This window comes from Cervus elaphus, chromosome 6 (genome assembly GCF_910594005.1).
Source record: "Cervus elaphus chromosome 6, mCerEla1.1, whole genome shotgun sequence".
Lineage (NCBI taxonomy): Eukaryota > Metazoa > Chordata > Mammalia > Artiodactyla > Cervidae > Cervus > Cervus elaphus.
The window spans coordinates 15957164-15981139 of NC_057820.1; the positions used below are offsets into that span (position 1 = coordinate 15957164).

General features: G+C 39.9%; 1 protein-coding gene across 6 annotated transcripts in view; it reads right to left on the minus strand.

The window, feature by feature from the left end:
- The window catches only part of ARHGAP24 (Rho GTPase activating protein 24), a 542216-nt gene that overhangs the window by 17288 nt on the left and 500952 nt on the right, over window positions 1-23976 (minus strand). The window lies entirely within an intron of this gene.

Genomic DNA, 23976 nt, shown 5'->3' on the forward strand with positions numbered 1-23976 from the left:
ATGGAATTTTCCAGGCAAGAATACTGGTATAGGTTGCCATTTCCTACTCCAGGGGATCTTCCTGTCCCAGAGATTGAGCCTCTGTCTCCCACATCTCCTGTATTGCAGGCAGATTCTTTACCACTGAGCCACTGGGAAAGCCCTATGTGTATATTAATTAATATGAAATTAATTACTTCTGGATCTTAAATTCATTTCTTATTCTCTAGAAGACACTGGTGATTGGTTAAAGACATGTGAAAGTTTTTTTAAGAAAAACTCATTTTAAAGATGGTTGTTCTCAGCATGATTGCTTGTCTAATAATCTAAGATAGCTGGGAATCCTTAGAGTCTTTTAGAAAGCAAAGGGAAGTGCTACAAAAATAGGCACTGAAAACGCAATGTGTCCTTTGTGTAATGTGCAAAATTTATTTTTATTTTCTGCTGAATACCGGAGTAACAGGACAATCTGCTGAAATATTAATTTATAATTTGCTCTCTGTATCCCCTGTTAATCCATGAAGATGGCTGACAGTAGAGAAAGGAAGAGGCAGTTGTTTGTTTTGGGGATTTTTTTGGTTTCCTTTTGCTTTGTTTCTTGGGGGCTGGTGGGGAAAAGGAGCATGGGAAGGAGAGGTGGTGGTCAGGGGGTGGGTGAAAGGTCAGTTGATTCCCAGGAAGTGGGAAGAGTGGTGAGCAAGACCAGGGATTCTGTAAGTTGTGGGAACAAACGCTCCACTCCCTGACTCTGCTTCGGGAAGTGATGAGTCGTTGAAAGGTCTTTCAGAAGCTGGGATCTAGGCACTGGGACTTCCTGCCTCAGTGACTATTCTCTTGCCCCAAGGGTGACATAGAAGCAGAGTTGACATCACAGTTCTACATGGACTGAAACAATGGGTATCTCAGTTCTCAGTTTTGGACTCTCAGTTTGATTTCCTCAACTATTTCCCCCGCATCTATTCTATAATGGAAATGACAGAAAACACAATGGCTAGGACCCTAAGGAATATGCTAGCCTGCTCATTAATTTATGATCTGGTGGGGGCAGGAGACAGAAAGTAGATAACACATGTGCATGCAGGCTAAGTCCCTTCAGTTGTGTCCAACTCTTCACAACCCAAAGGATCGTAGCCCGCCAGCCTCCTCTGTCCCATGGATTCTCCAGCAAGAATACTGGAGTGGGTTGCCATGTCCTCCTCCAGGGGGATCGTCCCTACCCAGGGATCAAACCTGTGTCTCTTATGTCTCCTGCATTGGCAGGTAGGTTCTTTCCTGCTAGTGCCACCTGGAAAGCCCCAATAACACAAGTTAGTCAGTCAGTTCAGTTGCTCAGTCGTGTCTGACTCTTTGCAACCCCATGAACCGCAGCACGCCAGACCTCCCTATCCATCACCGACTCCTGGAGTCCACCCAAACCTATGTCCATTGAGTCGGTGATGCCATCCAACCATCTCATCCTCTGTCATTCCCTTCTCCTCCTGCCCTAAATCTTTCCCAACATCAGGGTCTTTTCCAATGAGTCAGCTCTTCGCATCAGGTGACCAAAGTATTGGAATTTCAGCTTCAGCATCAGTCCTTCCAATGAATATTCAGGACTGATTTCCTTTAGGATGGACTGGTTGGATCTCCTTGCAGTTCAAGGGACTCGCAAGAGCCTTCTCCAACACCACAGTGGAAAATCATCAATTCTTCGGCGCTCAGCTTTCTTTATAGTCCAACTCTCACATCCATACATGACCACTGGAAAAACCATAGCCTTGACTAGACAGACCTTTGTTGACAAAGTGATGTCTCTGCTTTTTAATATGCTCTCTAGGTTGGTCATAACTTTCCTTCCAAGTAGTAAGCGTCTTAATTTCATGGCTGCAATCACCATCTGCAGTGATTTTGGAGCCCAGAAAAATAAACTCAATAACACAAGTATCTAATTGCAAAGTGTATGAATGATAATAAGGAAAAGTACAGGGTGCCATCTAATAGCAAAAAAAGACTAATTCAGGAGTTGAAGAGCTTCTCCGAGGAAGTGATGCTTAGGCTAAGATGTGAAGGAGTGTAAGAATGAACTGAGAATGAAGAATAAATGAAGGTATTTCGATTAAAGCAAGGCAGGTAAACAGAGCCCAAAGTGGAAAACTGCCAATAAGCTAAGGGAGAACAGAGGTCAGAGGATGAAGTCTGAGCAGAAGGGAGCATCTTCAAAAACCATGGGACTTCATCTCCCTCAGAATTAGACAGGGCAAGGGCTGAGGTTTTCCATTTTAATATCGGAGCCAGCTGGAGCTGGTAGGATATACTGTCAACCATTTTACAGATGCTAAAATGATGCGGGTGTTCTCATAGGACCTGTCTTTAACCAATTTTATTCTTTTCATAATTAAAGAGATGAATTTTTTTCTATTAAATTTCTGATAGACAATATAGAAACCATCTTAAAGACTGGTAAAGAAAATAAAAATCATGTTTCTGAGACATCCTGAAAACTGTGTTCAAGTTCACTCATTCCTAAAAATACTTTCCAAAATATTTTTTGAAAAGATAAACATAAAATAGCCTTAAAAGGTAAAGCAAAATAAAAGACACTAGTGTTTTTTTTTTTTCTTTTCTGGTAAATTACTCTATTTCATAAGTCCAAAGCCCGTCTGGGTTTCTCTAGATACACAGTAAAGCAGCAGAAACTTGAAAGCACAGTCATGAGCAGAATCACAGAATTACAACCTGGGGCAGGCTATGCAGTGACAAATATTATTGCAAAAGGGTTTCCATCTTTTGATTCCACTCATGTCTAGTCCACTCTAATCCAATCCAATCCGTGACTGGGTTGTTGGGTTGTGTTGCCTTCAAAGTTAATGACCCTTCTGTTAATGTTATAGAAAGGCACAGCAAAGAATACCAAAATAATATAAAATGAGTATAACCTCAATGGGGCTTCCCCGGTAGCTCAATGGTAAAAAATCCATCTGCCTGTGAAGGTGACATAAGAGACTTGGGTTTGATCCCTGGGTACAGAAGACTCCCTGGAGAAGGAAATGGCAACCCACTCCAATATACTTGCCTCGGTAATTCCATGAACAGAGGAGCCTGGTGGGCTACAGTCTATGAGGTCGCAAAGAGGTGGACATATCTGAGCCACTGAGGACACATGCATAATTTCAATATATGGAGTATATCAAGTATAATTTCTAGGCCCATATAAATAGAATATATAAAAATATGAATTAAATGCAATAAATAAATGAGACAACAATGATAAAAAAGAAATATATATTGAAGAAATCTATTTGTTTCCATGATGAACTGTTCATTACATTGCCTGTCTCCAAGCACACCGTTTTTAAGGTAGCTTGCCTGTTGTTGTTTAGTTACCAAATTGTGTCTGACTTTTGTGCTGTCATGGACTGCAGCCTGCCAGGTTCCTCTGTCCATGGGACTTTCTAGGCAAGAATACTGGAGTGGGTAGCCACTTCCTTCTCCAGGGGATCTTCCCGACCCAGGGACTGAATCCGTTTTTCTTTATCTGCTCCACTGGCAGGTGGATTCTTTGCTACTGAGCCCCCTGGGAAGCCCAGCTGACCTGTTATTTCTGGTATTCTTTTGCTTCTAATGAAGTTGAGCTGTAGTAGTGAGGTCCTTTGAACAGTAGGTGGCGCGAAAGCAAAGTTAGACTAATGGCAATGGTGTGAAAACTGTGAAGGATGAGAGTGCAGAATCATTCTTCACCCACCAGCAATTTTCTCAGCACCAAAGCTGCAATAATGCTCCAGGAATAGAAATATCTGAGCTATGAATCAAGATAAGATATGTGAACTGGGATAACTATTTTATTCCTTCCCTAAAGTGATATGTTAATTAGTTTCCAGCATTATAAGTATATACCTATACTCTGTCGGTTATATAAAAATGGTAAGAAAAAAAATGACAAATACATTATTTTTTATTTCAATTACTAAAGGCTATTACTTTTTTTTTTTTTCGCTTAAAGGCAACAACTTAAAAATTTATGACTTTTTGAGATGCTTTTGAGATGCTTTGCTAAATTTCGGTTATTTTGTGAGAAATAGAGACCTCTCCCTTTGCCTTCTGTTCTCATGTTTAGCTTTGTCCTTTTCCCACTGAACTTCCCTTGTGGCTCAGCTGGTAAAGAATCTGCCTGCAATGTGGGAGACCTGGGTTTGATCCCTGGGTTGGGAAGATCCTCTGGAGAAGGGAATGGCTACCCACTCCAGTACTCCGGCCTGGAGAATTCCATGGACTGTATAGTCTGTGGGGTCACAAAGAGTCGGACACGACTGAGCGACTTTCACTTTCACTTTCCCACTGAATGGAAGGAAACAATGGTTTCAGGAAGACTGGAACATGTTTGCCAGTCCGGATTCATCTCAAGAGGATCCCAGTCCATCCTTCCTAATTGCCAGTAGGTTCCTCACTGCAAGGGGAAATCTGATGTTTCTCTGAAAAATCTCTTTGTATATCCATTCTACAAAATAGCTACCTCCTGCATCTAACTCTACAGCCTTGTATCTCTTACTGAAAACCCACTATTTTGCCTAATTAATATTTGCTTTAATACATACAATTAAGTACATATCCACAGTATGTGTTGATTGCCCAAAGTACCTCATGAGATACGCTGTCTTTGCCTCAGTGAAATATATCACGTTCTACAACAAAGTGAAGTGACTAACAGAACAAGAGTCGATATACAATGGGGAGTTAAAGTCCCTAAACTGGTTAATAATAGTAGTAGTAGTAACAATAATAGTAACAACAGCAGCGGCACACACTTATACACATCTGTCCCTGTCTCAGGTCCTCAGAGTAGTCCAGTGAGTGGGTCCTTTGAAACTCCACTTGGGTAAACAAACAGGAAACTGCACAGAAAGCAAATTGGGGCAAATCACTGAGATATGAGGATTTCTGTTTTTTTTTAAAGAAGCTCTTTTGAAAAATATTTTATTTATTTTTGGCTGCCCTGGGCCCCACTGCTGCCCGTGAGCTTGCTCTAGTTGCAGCAAGCAGGGGCTACTCTCCAGTTGCAGCGCTCAGGCTTCTCACTGCAGTGGCTTTTCTTGTTGCTTTAGGGTTCAGGCTTTAGAGTTCGGGCTTTAGAGTCTGGGCTTCAGTAAGTGTGACACATGGGCTTAGGTGCTCTGCGGCATGTGGGATCTTCCCTGACCCGAGATCGAACTCATGTCCCCCACATTGGCAGGTTCATTTTTTACTGGACCACTAGGGAAGTCCCAATATGGGGAGGTGGGTGGTTTAAAATCACACTCATGGTAGAAATTTGAAACTATGTGCTAATATAAATTCATTACCCAGAATTCAGGTCTCTTTCACTCACCTGGTGGTAAAATCTGTTTTCAGAAATTAAGTTAAAAATTGTGCATGTCATATCCAGTGAAAGCAAAAAGACCATGGCAGGCCCAGGGATCCCGAGTGAAAGAGCTATCAGGCCAGAAGATGCTCTGTAGCATATGTCCCTTAATTGCTCAACAGATGGAGTTTGTTTCACCTTAGATTGGACTTGGACTTTAATTTTAGATTCTGTGGTTTTTTTTAAAATCAGGCCTGATTTCCATATGACTTTCTATAAATGACCCAATTTTACATTCTTGCAGGTCATCCTTTGGTCATTCTGGGATTGTTTTATCATTCTGTCACCAAATCGTTCTTTAACACCTACAGTGTACTGCCTTTCACCCCATCCTAGGTGTAACAGACATGGAACAACATAGATCTTTTTTGTCCCCATTGGGCTTATAGTGCTAACCCATCACCATCAACTTCCCTGATAGCTCAGTTGGTAAAGAATCCATCTGCAATGCAGGAGACCCTGGTTCAATTCCTGGGTTGGGAAGATCTGCTGGAGAAGGGATAGGCTACCCACTCTTGTGTTCTTGGGCTTTCCTTGTGGCTCAGCTGGTAAAGAATCCTCCTGCAATGCAGGAGACCTGGATTCGATCTCTGGGTTGGGAAGATCCCCTGGAGAAGGGAAAGGCTACCCACTCCAGTATTCCAGCCTGGAGAATTCCATGGACTGTATGATCCATGGGGTTGCAAAGAATTGGACACGACTGAGCGACTTTCAGTTTTCACTTTCATCACCATCAACACATTTCCACACCATGCTTCATTTGTTTGACTTAAACTTTTTCTGTATATTCCAGGTGGAAAGTCCCTGCCAGGTGTGTGGTTGTAAGAAGGTTTTTATACTTCCCTGAAGTTGCTTGTTTATTTATAATCTATGTACAATATAGGCCTCTAACTAATCTGGGATAAAGGAATCTGACAACAATCCCTCTTGCTTATCCTCTAACCCCACCTCCACCTTCCCTGATAAACAGACTCACACACACAGATAAGGAGAATGCCACAGTGATTACAAGTATACCACCACACAGATCAAAACCTTAAAACTTTTAAGCCTCAAAATTAGAAGTGGGAATTTTTCACTCTGGATACTATGTACAGAACACACCATAATCTGTTGATTTAAGTGACTAAAATGAATTTCCAGTGTACCCACACAGGAAATTTATTAAAGTTATTGCAAAGTTCTTTGCAACACATACAATGAGATGACCTAAAATCTGCTTGGAATTAAGAAAAAATAATGTAATACCCATCAAATTGCAGGGAGAACATATATGAGACTGAAAGATTCAGGAGCGTTACCAAGATGAAGCCTGCCAACAAACTGTCTAAAACTACACACTATTCTGTGCGCCAAATTCACCAAGACATAGAAAAGTGAATCCAAAGGCAGTAGGGAGTTCCAAACTAAACATTTACAACAAAAGTCTGATTCTGTTCTAGCTTTTCTTTTTTTTTAATGTATCCGTCATAACCAGATACCAGTATGCTTTTTGGCAGTGAAATCTGAATCTGGTTAAACTGTCTCGCCTCACGGTAGTTATGTAAGAGTCACTGCTGAGTTACATACAACACCAAAGAACAGTTTTATCCGTCTGGACCACACTGAATTAGTGCCTGTCTCCAAGAAGCCTCCGGGCTTAAAAGCGATGATGGCAGAGAACTGCACGACGACCCTTCCTATGGACTGAATACCTGTTTCCCCCAAATTCATATGTTGAAATCTCAACCTCCGATGTGATGGTGTTTTGAGATGGGACCTTTGGGAGGTAATTAGGGTTAGATGAAGTCGTGAGGGTGGGGCTCTGGTTTGATGGGATTCGGGTCTTTATAATAAAAGACACAGATAAGCTTGCTTCCTACTCCACTGGCTCTTGTGCACATTCAAGAGGAAAGGGCAGGTGAGTGCAGGGTGAGAATGTGGCCATCTAAAAGCCAAAAAGAGAGTCTGTACCATAGCCCACTCCTGCTGGTATCCTGGTCTGAGCCTCCAGAGCCTCCAGCCTCCAGAGCTGTGAGAAAATAAATTTTCGTTGCTTAAACCACCCGGCGTGTGGTGTTCTGTTAAGGCAGCCTGCATGCATGCTCACTTTCTCAGTCTTGTCTGACTCTGCGACCCCATGGACTATAGCCGACCAGACTCCTCTGTCCATGGGATTTCCCAGGCAAGAATACTGAAGTGGGTTGCCATTTCCACCCCAGGGATTCAGCCTGTGTCTCTGACATCTCTTGTATTGGCAGGGGGATCCTTTACCACTGAGCCACTTGGGAAGCTGTAATATAACTCCCAAATCTGCATCTGGTGAGCTTTCTTATAAAACCACAAAGGTATTGACAGAGTCGTAGGTAATGAAATGTCATCAGAAAGACAGAAACATGCTTTTAGATAATGTGGGTTTATGGAAATGTTGCCAGATTGGCCCATGTGACACAGAAGAAAGTGATTCTCAACCTTGGTTGTTCACTGGAGTCACCGGAAAGCTTTTTAAAAACACTGGTGATTGGTTCTTTAATATTCTGATTAAATTAGACTAAGTGAAGCTTGGGCATTGAAATTTTTTTAAGAGCTCTTCTATTCTCATATGCTGTCAAGGTTGAGGAACATTAATAAAGAATATGTACTTGAGATGGAAAACTTCCAAATAAGGAGGCAATTCTAATGTGTAATGTCATATGTTAAAATCTGGCTACTCTATCATCCATTAGAGCTGACTAATTACATACTCATCTCTCCAGTGTTCCTGATGCCAAAGGTATGAGGGAATGGTGGTGGGAGATGTTGTTCATGCTCAAACCAAACTGTCATGTTGACATTTTCTTTCCTACTTCTAAGTTACTTATGTGTATGCGATTACTTATGTGTGTAAAGGCTCCTCCCTTAAAATGCTAGCTAATCTGGAAATCAATCCTGAATATTCATTAGAAGGACTAATGCTGAAGCTGAAGCTCCAATACTTTGTCCACCTGATGCAAAGGGCTGAGTCATTAGAAAAGACCCAGATGCTGGGAAAGATTGAGGGCAGGAGGAGAAAGGAACTACAATGGATGGGAGAGCTGGATGGCATCACTGAGTCAATGGACATGAGTTTGAGCAGGCTCTGGGAGATGGTGAAGGACAGGAAAGCCTGGTGTGCTGCAGTCCACGGGGTCGCAAAGAGTCAGACATGACTGCAACTAAACACTAACAACAACAAATCAGATAAAAAGAATATTTGACAGTATGATATACAACCCAACATACCATACACACATATGCACACATATATGTGTATAAGGTACCCAAAATAACAAATAAAATACTCTGTAGTGCAGGTGTAGGAAGATATTCATTTGAGAAATCTCAGTTTGATGATTCCACATAATAGACCCCTCAAATGAAAATAGCTATATCTCTGCATGAGAAAAAAATTCATGGATATTCATTGATTTTCTATTTCTGACAAATATTTCCCATGGGTAAGTCTCTAATTTCATTCTTTTTTTTGCCACCACACTCACCTTCTCCTTTTCTGGCCATCATTGCTTACTAATCAGCCCCCAAGCCTTTTTTCCTCTGCTGGCCTCTTAAGTGTTATTTTCTATGTACACACCCTGGCTAAATCCAGGAGGTCAATTATCACTTCTCCCCAATGACTATGAGTATACATCTCCATAACAGACCTTTCCACTGAATTCTTAGACATTCCATACCCTCTCTGGACTCTGTATAAAGCTGTATAACTCTGTATAAAGCTGGATAACAGCAAAAACCTTGCAATAAAATTATTCTTTCCTTACCATTTTCTCAATGATGAATGGCATCACCATGCATACAAATAAGCAAGAAAACTAGAAGTCAACCTAAATTTTGCTTTTCCCGAGACTCTATATCTAACAGTGACTAATGATTCTCAGACTGAGCTGCAGTTTGGAATCACCTGGAAAGTTTGAAAATGCTAATGACTGGATCCTATATATTCTGATGTTGTACCTTATGAATCCATTCCTTCTTCATTGACACTACTCAAATTCAAAATCATATCACGCACTTACATTAATATAACAGCATTGGTCTTTTTTGCTATAAGCCTGTCTTCCCACCTTAGACTCCAAACACACATATATAGGTGGTAATCATTTTACCAAATACATAATAAGTGTCAAGTACAATGCCTTGTCATATAGCTTCTGAGGCCTTCCCAGGTGGTGCTAGTGGTAAGGAACGTGCCTGCCAATGCAGGAGACATAAGAGATGCAGGTTCGATCCCTGGGTCAGGAATATCCCCTGGAGGAGGAAACGGCAACCCACTTCAGTATTCTTGCCTGGAGAATCCCATGGACAGAGGATCCACGGAGGGCCCATGGGGGCGCAAAGGTTTGGACAGGACTGAAGTGACTTAGCATGCACGCATGCATTGCTTTTGAATACTACATCTGAATACAAAGGGAGGATGTTTAAGAATATACAGACAAATATATATCACAGAGAAACACACTTTTTATAAGCAAGTCATTAGAGGTGACATTATTTAGTCAGTTTGGATTAGTGTTTGAGAACATTGATTCACTTTATAAATAGCCACACTCTTATTTCTCTAAGCAAATTAAAAATTTAGACTAAAAAAATAAAAATAAAATCCAACGTTTTCCATTATAGCACCAAGGTCATTTCACTGGAGTGGAAAGGCTAATGCAAATGAGACATTTAAAAGGCTTTATGTAGAATATTCAGAGATGTTTCCTCACAGCAATATTACAACAGTAAAACTCTATTTTAAAAAGCTACCATATTCATAAATATGCTTTCAATTCCAACAATAATAACAAAAAAACCTCAATAAACCTTAAATTGTAATAGTAGATAAGTTATGGAGATCTAACACACAACATACTGAATGCAGTCAAAAATATTGTATTATTAATGTCAAGTTTGCCAAGATACTACATCTTAATTTTTTTCACTAAAAAAAAAAAAAAGAAAAATTATAATCATGTGACCTGGTAGATCAGCAAATATGGAAAACTCAGCAGTGGCCACAGGACTGTAAAAGGTCAGTTTTCATTCCAATCCCAAAGAAAGGCAATGCCAAAGAATGCTCAAACTACTGCACAACTGCACTCATCTCACACGCTAGTAAAGTAATGCTCAAAATTCTCCAAGCCAGGCTTCAGCAATATGTGAACCATGAACTTTCAGATGTTCAAGCTGGTTTTAGAAAAGGCAGAGGAACCAGAGATCAAATTGCCAACATTCACTGGATCATTGAAAAAGCAAGAGAGTTCCAGAAAAACATCAATTTCTGCTTTATTGACTATGTCAAAGTCTTTAGCTGTGTGTATCACAATAAACTGTGGAAAATTCTGAAAGAGATGGGAATACCAGACCACCTGACCTGCCTCCTGAAAAGTCTGTATGCAGGTCAGGAAGCAACAGTTAGAACTGGACATGGAACAACAGACTGGTTCCAAATAGGAAAAGGAGTACATCAAGGCTGTATATTGTCACCCTGATTATTTAACTTCTATGCAGAGTACATTATGAGAAATGCTGGGCTGGAAGAAGCACAAGCTGGAATCAAGATTGCTGGGAGAAATATCAATAACCTTAGATATGCAGACGACACCACCCTTATGGCAGAAAGTAAAGAAGAACTAAAGCGCCTCTTTGTGAAAGTGAAAGAGGAGAGTGAAAAAGTTGGCTTAAAGCTCAATATTTAAAAAACTAAGATCATGGCATCTGGTCCCATGACTTCATGGCAAATAGATGGGGAAACAGGGGAAACAGTGGAAACAGTGGCAGACTTTATGTTTTTGGGCTCCACAGTCACTGCAGATGGTGATTGCAGCCATGAAATTAAAAGATACTTACTCCTTAGAAGGAAAGTTATGACCAACCTAGACAGTATATTAAAAAGCAGAGACATTACTTTGTCAACAAAGGTCCATCTAGTCAAGGCTATGTTTTTTCCAGTAGTCATGTATGGATGTGAGTGTTGGACTATAAAGAAAGCTGAGTGCCAAAGAACTGATGCTTTTGAACTGTGGTGTTGGAGAAGACTCTTGAGAGTCCCTTGGACTGCAAGGAGATCCAACCAGTCCATCCTAAAGGAGATCAGTCCTGGGTGTTCATGGGAAGGACTGATGTTCAAGCTGAAACTCCAATACTTTGGCCACTTGGTGCAAACAGCTGAGTCATTTGAAAAGACGCTGATGCTGGGAAAGATTGGGGGCAGGAGGAAAAGGGTACAACAAAGGATGAGATGACTGGATGGCATCACCGACTCAATGGACATGAGTTTGGGTAAACTCCGGGAGTTGGTGATGGACAGGGAGGCCTGGTGTGCTGTGGTTCATGGGGTCGCAAAGAGTCGGGCAGGACTGAGCGACTGAACTGAACTGACCTGTTAGAGGTGCTAGTGAACACCACAGCAGCAATCACGCAGTAATATATATGTTACGGGCTCCCCAGGTGGCGCTAGTGGTAAGGAACTCCCTTGCCAATACAGGAGACACACGAGACAGGGGTTCAGTCCCCCGATCAGGAAGATCCCCTGGAGGAGGGCACGGCAACCCACTCCAGTAATCTGCCTGGAGAAGCCCATGGACAGAGGGACCTGGCGGGCTACAGTCCATGGGGTTGCAAAGAGTTGGACATGATTGAAGCGACTTGGCGCACACACACACGCACATCTATGTTATATTGAACAAACACTGCATGCCTTAAATTTACACAATGTTTTATGTCAATTACATCTCAATAAAAATAAATTGAAAAAGGTGTTTCCAGTTACAAAATTAATTAACATATATAGTAAAATGAGTTAATATGGCCCTGGTGACTTAGGATCCAAGGTCCAATGTTATGTCCAAAGTTAACTTGGAAGTAACATTCAAACACTCATGGTGCATCCTTTTACTATAAATGACACTGTGTGTGTGTATGTGTGTGTGTGTGTGTGTGTGTGTGTGCGCGTGTGCACGCACGCACTCAATCATGTCCAACTCTTTGTGATCCCACAGACTGTAGGTCACAAGACTCTTCTGTCCATGGAATTTCCAGGCAAGAATACTGGAGGGGGTTGCCATTTCCTTCTCCAGAGGATCTTCCTGACCCAGGGATCAAACTCACGTATGTTGCATCTCATGCACTGCAGATGGATTCTTTACCACTGCGCCACATGGGAAGCCCCATAAATGACATTAATACTGTACAAACTCTTGTCATATGTTATGAAAACAATTTCCCATAAATTTTTCCCATAGAAAATAAATCTGAGGTCAAAGAGTCACAAAGATTTTTTTAAACTAAGACTCTACTCATATTAATAATGTATATAATTCCTTAGAATAAGTATTAACCTAAATAATTATTTGATAGTCACCAACGATATGATCAGAGATAGTCTGTTTGTGAACCAGAGAGATTCTGCATGTGTATTTGCATACTATATATACATATATACACATACTACACACACATTAAGGTACTACAAATGCAAATAAGCAACATGTAAAACCAGTCACTGTTGAAGACATATTAATAAGAAAACAAAATTATATTAAGGAAACTTTGGTGGTTAGTTTTCAATAACTGGAAAAATTATTTTTTATACTTTGAGTTGCAAGGAGTTAGGCACGATTAAGCACACACACACAGACAATATTATTTATGGTACAAGGATACACCATGTGTGTTTGAATGTTACTTCTAAGTTAAATTTGGATATAACATTGAACCTTGAATCCCAAGTCACCAGGGCCATATTAACTCATTTTAATATCCATGTTGATTAATTTTGTAACTGAAAACATATTTGTTCAATTTATTTTTATTGAGATATGCTTGACATATAACATTGTGTTAGTGTAAGGTGTTATTCATAGAATTTTTGAAGATGTATCCAATTGGGTTTGTGGTATGAAGAAAATGAATCAGGACTCTCCCTGATTGTGCACGTTGGATTTTATTTTCTCTCAGTGCCAGAAGAACTTTATTATATTTATTCAGAATTGTCTCAGGAGAAAGCTTAAGTCTTTGACATTGCACAGAGCATCTATTGTTGCCAATGGAAGAAGTAGTTTGCTCACGGCTTTTAATAAACATAGGCATTTCTAATCTAGGTTGGGAGACACGATGGAGTAATATCCACACGTTAATACTTTCTCTGGCTGTTCTGTGAAATATGATTTCCTAAATTCATGAAGTGTGAAATATATGCCAGGAAATGCATGAATGATTTAAAAAATTAGAAGATTATTATCCATTCAGATGACCTATTTTCAGGTGGATATAAAAAAAGCACTCATAGTAAGTGACACAAGAAAACTCATCAACAGATATTTTAAAATTATACTTAACAAATTGCACTTATTATTCGTTGGATTATGTGACTACAGTTTGAGAGAAGTGACTAAGATACTTCTTGTTTACTTCACATTTCCCCCAGGAATGGCTCAGGAAAAAAAAAAAAAAAACTGGAAGGAATAATATATATTTGCTAAGCAAGACCATCCCCAAGAAAAAGAAATGCAAAAAAGCAAAATGGCTGTCTGAGGAGGCCTTACAAATAGCTGTAAAAGGAAGAGAAGTGAAAAGCAGGGGATAATAGGAAAGATATACCCATTTGAATGCAGAATTCCAAAGAATAGCAAGGAAATATAAAAAAGCCTTCCTCAGTTATCAGTGCAAAGAAATAGAGGAAAACAACAGAATGGGAAAGACTAGAGATCTCTTCAAGAAAATTAGAGATACCAAGGGAACATTTCATGCAAAGATGGGCTCAATAAAGGACAGAGATGGTAGGGACTTAGCAGAAGGTATTAAGAAGAGGTGGCAAGAATACACAGAAGAACTGTACAAAAAAGATCTTCATGACCCAGATAATCATGATGATGTGATCACTCACCTAGAGCCAGACATCCTGGAATGTGAAGCCTAGTGGGCCGTAGGAAGCATCACTACGAACAAAACTAGCGGAGGTGATGGAATTCCAGTTGAGCTATTTCAAATACTAAAAGATGATGCTGTGAAAGTGCTGCATCCAATATGCCAGCAAATTTGGAAAACTCAGCAGTGGCCACAGGACTGGAAAATGTTAGTTTTCATTCCAATGCCAAAGAAAGGCAATGCCAAAGAATGCTCAGACTACTGCACAACTGCACTCATCTCACACACTAGTAAAGTAATGCTCAAAATTCTCCAAGCCAGGCTTCAACAATACATGAACTGTGAACTTCCAGATGTTCAAGTTGGTTTTAGAAAAGGCTGAGGAACCAGAGATCAAATTGCCAACATTCACTGGATCATTGAAAAAGCAAGAGAGTTCCAGAAAAACATCAATTTCTGCTTTATTGACTATGTCAAAGCCTTTGACTGTGTGGATCACAATAAACTGTGGAAAATTCTGAGAGATGGGAATACCAGATTACCTGATCTGCCTCCTGAGAAATCTGTATGCAGGTGAGGAAGCAACAGTTAGAACTGGACATGAAACAACAGACTGGTTCCAGATAGGAAAAGGAGTACATCAAGGCTGTATATTGTCACCCTGCTTATTTAACTTCTCTGCAGAGTGCATCATGAGAAACGCTGGGCTGGATGAAGCACAAGCTGGGAGAAATATCAAGATTGCTGGGAGAAATATCAATAACCTCAGATATGCAGATGACACCACCCTTATGACAGAAAATAAAGAAGAACTAAAGCACCTCTTCATGAAAGTAAAAGAGGAGAGTGAAAGAGTTAGCTTAAAGCTCAACATTCAGAAAACTAAGATCATGGCATCTGGTCCCATGACTTCATGGGAAATAGATGGGGAGACAGCGGAAACGGTGTCAGACTTTATTTTTTTGGGTTCCACAGTCACTGCAGATGGTGGTTGCAGCCATGAAATTAAAAGATGCTTACTCTTCTTTGTAAGCTATGACCAACCTAGACAGCAGATTAAAAAGCAGAGACATTACTTTGTCAGCCAAGGTCCGTCTAGTCAAGGCTATGTTTTTTCCAGTAGTCATATATGGATGTGAGAGTTGGACTATAAAGAAAGCTGAGTGCCAAAGAATTGATGCTTTTGAACTGTGGTGTTGGAGAAGACTCTTGAGAGTCCCTTGGACTGCAAGGAGATCCAACCAGTCTATCCTAAAGGAGATCAGTCCCGAATGTTCACTGGAAGGACTGATGCTGAGGCTGAAATTCCAATACTTTGGCCACCTGATGGAAGAGCTGACTCATTTGAAAAGACCCTGATGCTGGGAAAGATTGAGGGCAGGAGGAGAAGGGGATGACAGAGGACGAGATGACTGGATGGCATCACCGACTCGATGGACAATAGTTTGAGTAAACTCTGGGAGTTGATGATGGACAGGGAGGCCTGGCGTGCTGCAGTCCATGGTGTTGCAAAGAGTCGGACACGACGGAGCGACTGAACTGAATTGAACTGAAGTACTACTGGCTCAGAGGGTAAAGCGTCTGCCTGCAATGTGGGAGACCTGGGTTCGATTCCTGGGTTGGGAAGATCCCCTGGAGAAGGAAATGGCAACCCACTCCAGTACCCTTGCCTGGAAAATCCCATGGATGGAGAAGCTGGTAGGCTATAGTCCATGGGGTCGCAAAGAGTCGGACATAACTGAGTGACTTCACTTCACGTCACACTATAATTATGTAATTATCCAGTGAGATGTGAATGATGATCTTCCATGTTTCTTGTTTAAATGGGATATGTCATCCCTCCTAACATTTGACTCCTGATGTACAGACATGAAGGATTCTTTCATAGAGCGTTTACACAACTCTACCAGTGTTCATATCTTACATTAGTAACTGTATGTACCTGAGACTGTCACATAGCTCTTGCTGGCTTCAACTGTGCCCAGCACTTGAAGCATTATGAGTTTTAATTTCAGTTTCATATGGTCTTTAAAATCCTGGCAAACAGTTAATGAATTTGGCTTAGCTAAGATAGAGAAGTTACAGCTGTATTTAGTTACTTTACAATTTTATGTTGTCTGCCTACATATTTTTCCCTTTACTAAACTCCACAGATGGAATTTCAGGAGAAACAAAGGAAATGTCATCATCATAATACATTCAACAATTAATCTATTTTCTTCTGAGAGATTTCAGATTATGCAACCAAGAATGTTCCAGAGAAGCATTATTGATGTTCTGACGCTGATGGGCACATGCTAAAAATATCTTTTAAAATTCCCCCAACAGCATTTAAAATCCATGTACATAATTTAATATTTTCATTTTTAAATAAAAAAAAGAACTAAGCATCACACATAATTTTTCTAGTTATTGAAAACTAAATAGCAACCACATTTTCCTTAATATAACTTTTTTTTCTTATTAATGTGTCTTCAACACTGACTCTTTTGCATGTTGCTCATTTATTTTTGTAACCATCATAAGTTTGGGAATTTTTGGAGAGGGGGGCTGAGTGGCAAGGCATGTGGGATCTCAGTTTTCCAACCAGGGATGCAGCACATGCACTGGAAGCACAGAATGTTAATCACTGAGCCACCAGGGAAGTCAAAAGTTTGGAAGATTTTGATTATCTGACTCTAGGATAAACAATAAAGGAGGCAAACATTCTTTTACAGAATACTTATTTTCTTCTAATAAAGTCAATAAGGTAGGAAAAAAAATTTTTGTGCATTATAAAGGAGATGAAAAAAGGTTTAGGTTTACATTGCTGAATCTGTAATTCATAGTCTTAAAAGGAATTTAAATGGATTTTCTGGTATATCCAGGTGAATCTACAAAATCAACACCTAGAGTGCTCAAATCCACTCAAAAGTTGTCCCTCCTTTGGACACTTCAGTGGTCTTTTATTACAACACAAAAGCATTCTCCACATGTGAGCTAAATGATACCATCCTAGTTGGGGCTTCCCAGGTCGCTCAGTGGTAAAGAATATACCTGCCAATTCAGGAGATGCGGGAGACACAGGTTCGATCCCTGGATCAGGAAGATCCCTTGGCGGGGGAAATGAGTATTTTTGCCTGCAAAATTCCATGGACAGCAGAGGCCAACAGGCTACAGTCCATGGGGTTGCAAAGAGTCAGACATGACTGAGTGACTGATCACACACATATATATTGAGGGAAAGAAGAAAAAGTTTTAAAAGAATCCAATTATATACTTATTGTGCATCTCACACCAAAATGTTGTTCAGCTCTTTGTTCGAAAGGATACTTTACATAAGATACTACCACATATACAATAAATCCCCTATATTACAGCTGTTCGAGTTGTGAACTTCCAAAGATGCAAACACGTATTCCATCCATGTCAGTGTGTGCCTGATAAGTTGTATTCAACTCGTTGTGACCTCATAGACTGTATCCTGCCAGGCTCTGCTGTCCAAGGAATTCTCCAGGCAAAAATATTGGAGAGGGTTGCCAATTTCTGCTCCCAGAGATCTTCCCAACCTAGGTATCGAACACGCATCTCCTGCATTGGCAGGCAGATTCTTTACCACTGAGCCACCTGGGAAGCCCAATGTCAGGCATGAGTGAAATCACAGCTTGTCCTCCATTTCCTATTTCTGAAGACCCTTCAGCTCTACCAACTCCCACCCCCTTCTCTCTCCTCCAGTCAGTAACTCTTCTTGCCTGTTCACTCAACACCAGTCCCTGGAGGCCAGCTGTCATACTGTACTACTGAACTTGTCAAGGTACTGTGCTGTAAGATTAAAAATGCTTTATTTTTTTGTGTTTTTAAGTATTATCTGTTAAAAGTATTATATACTTATTACAGTATAGTACAGTATTTGTGTTATTTGGGCACCTAGGCTAGGGCAGGAGGAGAAGGGGGTGACAGAGGATGAAACGTTTGGATAGCATCATCAACTCAATGGACAAGAGTGTGAACAAATTCCAGGAGATACTGAAGGACAGGGAAGTCAGGCATGCTGCAGTCCATTCAGTCACAGACCTGGACATGACTGAGTGACTGAACAACATTAGGCTAACTTTGTTGGATTTAGGAACAAATTGTACTTATGAATGTGCTTTCAGAACAGGACTTGTTTGTATCTAGAAGATTTACTGTACAGATATATTACATTAGTGCTGTTGTCTACTTGAACTGTTTTTAAAAGAGATCAGTGCAAGCTGGAAGAGAGAAACAAAATTATATTGAGCAGAAATTAGGGGGTCTTGTTTTAATTTTTTGTTTTGTTATTGTTTTATTGTAAATCTAAATTTAGTTCTCTTTAGAAGTATGTGAAAGTCACTCAGTCATGTCCGACTCTCTGCCACCCCATGGACTATACAGTCCATGGAATTCTCCAGACCAGAATACTGGAGTGGGTAACCTTTCCCTTCTCCAGGGGATCTTCCCAACCCAGGGATCGAACCCAGGTCTCCCTCACTGCAGGCAGATTCTTTACCAGCTGAGCCACAAGGGAAGCGCTTTTATAATGCATGCTTATTCATGAAGCAGTTCTGGAATACAAAACAAATAAAGAAAGCTGAGCGCTGAAGAATTGATGCTTTTGAACTATGGTGTTGGAGAAGACTCTTGAGAGTCCCTGGGACTGCAAGGAGATCCAACCAGTCCATCCTAAAGGAGATCAGTCCTGGGTGTTCATTGGAAGGACTGATGCTGAAGCTGAAACTCCAATACTTTGGCCACCTCATGCGAAGAGCTGACTCATTTGAAAAGACCCTGATGCTGGGAAAGATTGAGGGCAGGAAGAGAAGGGGACGACAGAGGATGAGATGGTTGGATGGCGTCACTGACTCGATGGCCATGGGTTTGGGTAAGCTCCAGGAGTTGGTGATGGACAGGGAGGCCTGGCGTGCTGTGGTTCATGGGGTCGCAAAGAGTCAGACACGACCAAGCGACTGAATTGAACTGAACTGAACTGGTTTTAATTTAGATCTATGGCTTTTATGAAATATATTCTCATTTATAAGATTGTGACTCTACCTTAACATCAGTAGGCATTTTGCTTGAGCTGACAAAAATGATATTTTAACAGAATTTTAGACATTGTTTTGAAACATGACAATTTTCAAATTTCCTGAATTCTAATCTATGAAAATAGGCACATGAGTTGCATACTTATGGAGATATCAGAAATATTTGTACTCTTTTATCCAACAAATACATTCAAAACATACTCCTTATATCTATTCAACAAAGATTTATTGAATGTCTACATCATGTCAGACGCTGTTGTAGATGTTAGGGAAAAAAAGATGATCAAGAGTCTTAAAATTCTCTACTTTCTTTGAGCTCATGTTTTAGTTATACATGCAGTTTTGCTTTAGAAATACAGATTTTTAAGTGAATATCAACAGTGAGATCCTCATGAGTTTGTATATGTAGGCTTTCAATACTTCACAGATGTTTACCTCAATTCCCAGAATACAATCTTGATTCTTTAGCAATTTTTCAACCATTTCCTTAGAATAAACTATCAAGATAATCAGAAAAATAAAAAAACCGTAGGCCTTCTAAAATGTATTTAAGAATGGCTCATACGCATATAAACTGATACACAGAATCAGTGTCATCAAGGAAATGCAAACTGCAACAACAATGAGATACCATTCACACTCATTAGAATGGCTAGGATAAAAAAATGAAACACTCATACATTGCTGCTAGAAACACAAAATGTCACAGCCATTTTGGTAAACAGTTTGGCAATTACCCAAATGTTCAATACAGATAAAACCTAGCAATTTCACTTCTAGGTGTGCACCAAAGAGAAATGAAAACATGTCCACGCAAAATGCATATTCACATTATTTCTAAAAGCTAAAAAGCAGAAGCAACTGAAATATCTACTAACCGATAAAGGAATAAACAAACTGTAGTATATCCACAAAATGAAGGTCTGTTCATGAATGCAAAGCAACAAACGACAGATATTTGCTGTAATATGGATGAAGTTCAAAAGCATTATGCTTAAGTGAAAAAAGCTGGATGCAAGAGACCATATATTGAATAATTCCATTTATACAAAATGTCCAAAAAAGAGAAAATCTATAGAGACAGAAAGTACATTAGTGACTGCTGGTGAGAAAGGGCTGCTAGGAATAACAATAAAGGGTAGATGAGATGCTATCTGAGTGATAAGAATGTGCTAAAACTGATACATGGTAACAGCTGCATAACATGGGAAATCTGTTAAAAATCACTGCCTTGAAATGGGCAAACTGCATGATATGTAAAATGTGACTCAATACATTTATTTCAGAAAATATATACCTTTAAGGGATGTACTTTCACCAAACTCCTGCAAGAATATTTGCAATCTGACTTACAAGACACACAAAAACATATTTTCAGAATATAAGACCTTATAGGTATCTCACTTATCTGTTTGAGTAGGAATTGCTATGCAGATTTCAAAACTGAAAAGAAGATATTCTGTATTAAAAACACTGAAGAGTTCATGTTAAGCACTAGTTTCTGCATTTATGCATTCAGGCATATTACTTTTCCTTGCCACGTGTGCATGCTAAGTCACTTCAGGTGTGTTCAACTCTTTGCGACCCCATGGACCATAGCCCGCTAGGCTCCTCTGTCTATGGAATTCTGCAGGCAAGAATACTGGAGTGGATCGCCATGCCCTCCTCCAGGGGATCTTCCTGACCCAGAGATCAAACCTGTGTCTCTTTTGTTTCCTGCATTGGCAGGAGGGTTCTTTACAACTAGCTCCACCTGGGAAGCCCAAAATGTTAAAACCATCATCAATGTAATGATACTTACAATGACAATAAATATGCTAAATGCCTTCTTCACATTGTACCATTTATTCCGGGTGTTTTTGTTCCACTTTCTTTTATTTTAAGTGCATGAATACAATTGAGGAGGTATTAGGGATTATTTCCATTTTACACACAAAGACACTAGGAATTTGGAGAAGTTAAGTAACTAGTCTTAGATTGTTAACATATGAAGTAAATGGTGCCTGCTTCTCATCAAAGTCTGAACTCTTATTCCTTCACTGCTTCTTACAAATAAGTACACAGATGCCAACTGACAGATATGCCAAATACTGGGAAAATTCTTGGTTAATTGGCTATTTTTTTCCATCACTCAATCAGGTTAGTGGAAGTGAGCTTAAATTTATTCAAAATTAAAATGAAAGGAAAGAGAAATTCAGGTCCCCTACTTCAGATGTACTTTTAAAATACATTACCAAGAGAGTAAGCATAATGGAACACGACAGATTTCCAGCTAACAATCTGTCTTACATAAAGTATTTAGTAAGTATTCATTTGAGCAAGTATTTTCCACATATGAAATATTTTCCCTGAAGCTCATTAATTTTTCAGACCTTGGTATGTTTACAAGAGGGTTTCATGAGACTCTTGCAAGTTACATCCATGGTTCAAATTAGATATGAAGCCAAACATTCAAGGAAGTAGGCCTGTCAGTACTGGAAAAGAGTGATCTGACTGTATTTCCTCAAGTGTGGTTGTTGTCCAGTCATTAAGTCATGTCAGACTCTTTGCAACACCGTGGACTGCGACACACAAGGCTTCCCTGTCCTTCACTATCTCCTAGAGTTTGCACGAACTCCTGTCCATTAAATCCGTGATGCCATCCAACCATCTCATCCTCTGTTACCCCCTTCTCCTCCTACCTTCAGTCTTTCTCAGAATCAGGGTTTTTTCCAATGCACTGGCTCTTCATATCAGATGGCCAAAGTACTGGAGCTTCAGCTTCAGCATCAGTCCTCCCAATAAATATTCAGAGTTGATTTCCTTGAGGATGGACTGGTTTGATCTCCTGGCAGTCCAAGGGACTCTCAAGAGTCTTCTCTAGCACCACAGCTCAGAAGCATCAATTCTTTGTTGCTCAGCATTTGTTATGGTCCAACTCTCACATCGATACATGACAATGGGGAAAATCATAGCTTTGACTATATAGACCTTTGTTGGCAATGTGATGTCTTTGCTTTTTAATATGCTGTCTAGGTTTGTCTTTTCTTCTAAGGAGCAAGCATCTTTTAATTTCACGGCTGAGTCATTATCCGTAGTGATTTTGGAGCCCAAGAAAATAAAATTTGTCACTGTTTCCACTTTCCCGCCATCTATTTGCCATGAAATGAAGGGACCAGATGCCATGGTCATAGTTTTTTGAATGTTGAGTTTTAAGCCAGCTTTTTCACTCTCCTCTTTCACCCTCATCAAGAGGCACTTCTAAATCAAGTGCCACATGGACAGGACTTTAATGACAACAAATGACACAGTAGCAACACTAGTCCATTTTTGATTTGCTATTCCTGATTATTATATCAAGTAGGAAGTACCAGTTGGGGATGAGAGAAGTTCTCAAGTGGTTCTGGCACCTGCCAATCTTCACTTTCATCAGATAAACAGAGGTTCCCAGGGTCAGAGTTTTCCCAAAGCAGCTATATTCAGATAGCATTTAATAATATGCTCTGTGGCCACTGCACTTGTGCTATATTAACCTTGTATTTATGGCAAGTGATGCTGCTTTTTAGGGGGGAAAATATCAAGTTCCTTTTACAGTGAAATTGATAAAAAATAAAAACAGTGAATAAAATTTAAGGAAAAATATCAGAAAATCAAATACAGGTGTTATAAGAATATGGCCAAAGTCAGGATAATCCTATGTGAATGACAGGCATTTGAAATACTCTAAAACAATGGTTATCAGTCTTGTCAAGCCACCATAATATATAAGAACTGCATCAAAATATAGAAATGTTAGGAGCTACCATAGCTAAATAGATGCCCAGAACTTTGGAGGGCTGACTTCCATCTGGACTTGGGAAAATCATCTCAGTTGCTGAAAATAAGTAGCTAATTTGCCATCTACAAGTTCAGGACTTGCCTTGGTGAACCCTGAGTCTGTTCTTTGCTTTTCCAACTCTACCTATTCTTATGCCCTCAAGCTACTCTTTTCTTTCTTCACTTTCCACAATCAGGCTCAGCAAGACCTTTGATTTACACTATGATATAAATGCTCTATATCTATATCTATATCTGTTATCCAACTCCACAGTGTTTGAGTTTTCACATGGATCAAAATATTGCTGTTCAGTTGCAAAATTGCCTCTTACTCTTTGTGACATCATGGACTGCAGCACACCAGGCTTCCCTGTCTTTCACTATCTCCTGGAGTTTGCTCAAACTCATGTCCATTGAGTTGGTGATGCCATCCAACCATCTCATCTTCTGTTGTCCCCTTCTCATCCTGCCCTCAAAAATCTTTCCCAGGATCAAAGTCTTTGCCAATGAGATGTCTCTTCCCATCAGGGGGCCAAAGTATTGGAGCTTCAGCTTCAGCACCAGTCCTTTCAGTGAATATTCAGGGTTGATTTCTTTTAGGATTGACTGGTTTGATCTCCTTGCTGTTTAAGGGACTCTCAAGAGTTTTCTGGACATCAAAGCAAAGGTACTGGGATGTACTTTTTAGGCTGCTCTAGAATTTCAGGCCCATTTTAGCAGATAGGAAATTTTTTATTTTACACAAAAAATGTATTCCCCAGAAAGTAATTTATCTTTCACAACAGTATAAGACCTGCTTAGCTGAGTCAGAACTAATATGTTGCTTCCAGTAGTGCCTTGATGTTAATTTTTGTCTCCATTTCATATATTAGAAAACTGAGGCACATCACTATAAAGAAGCAATTTTCCTTCAACCCA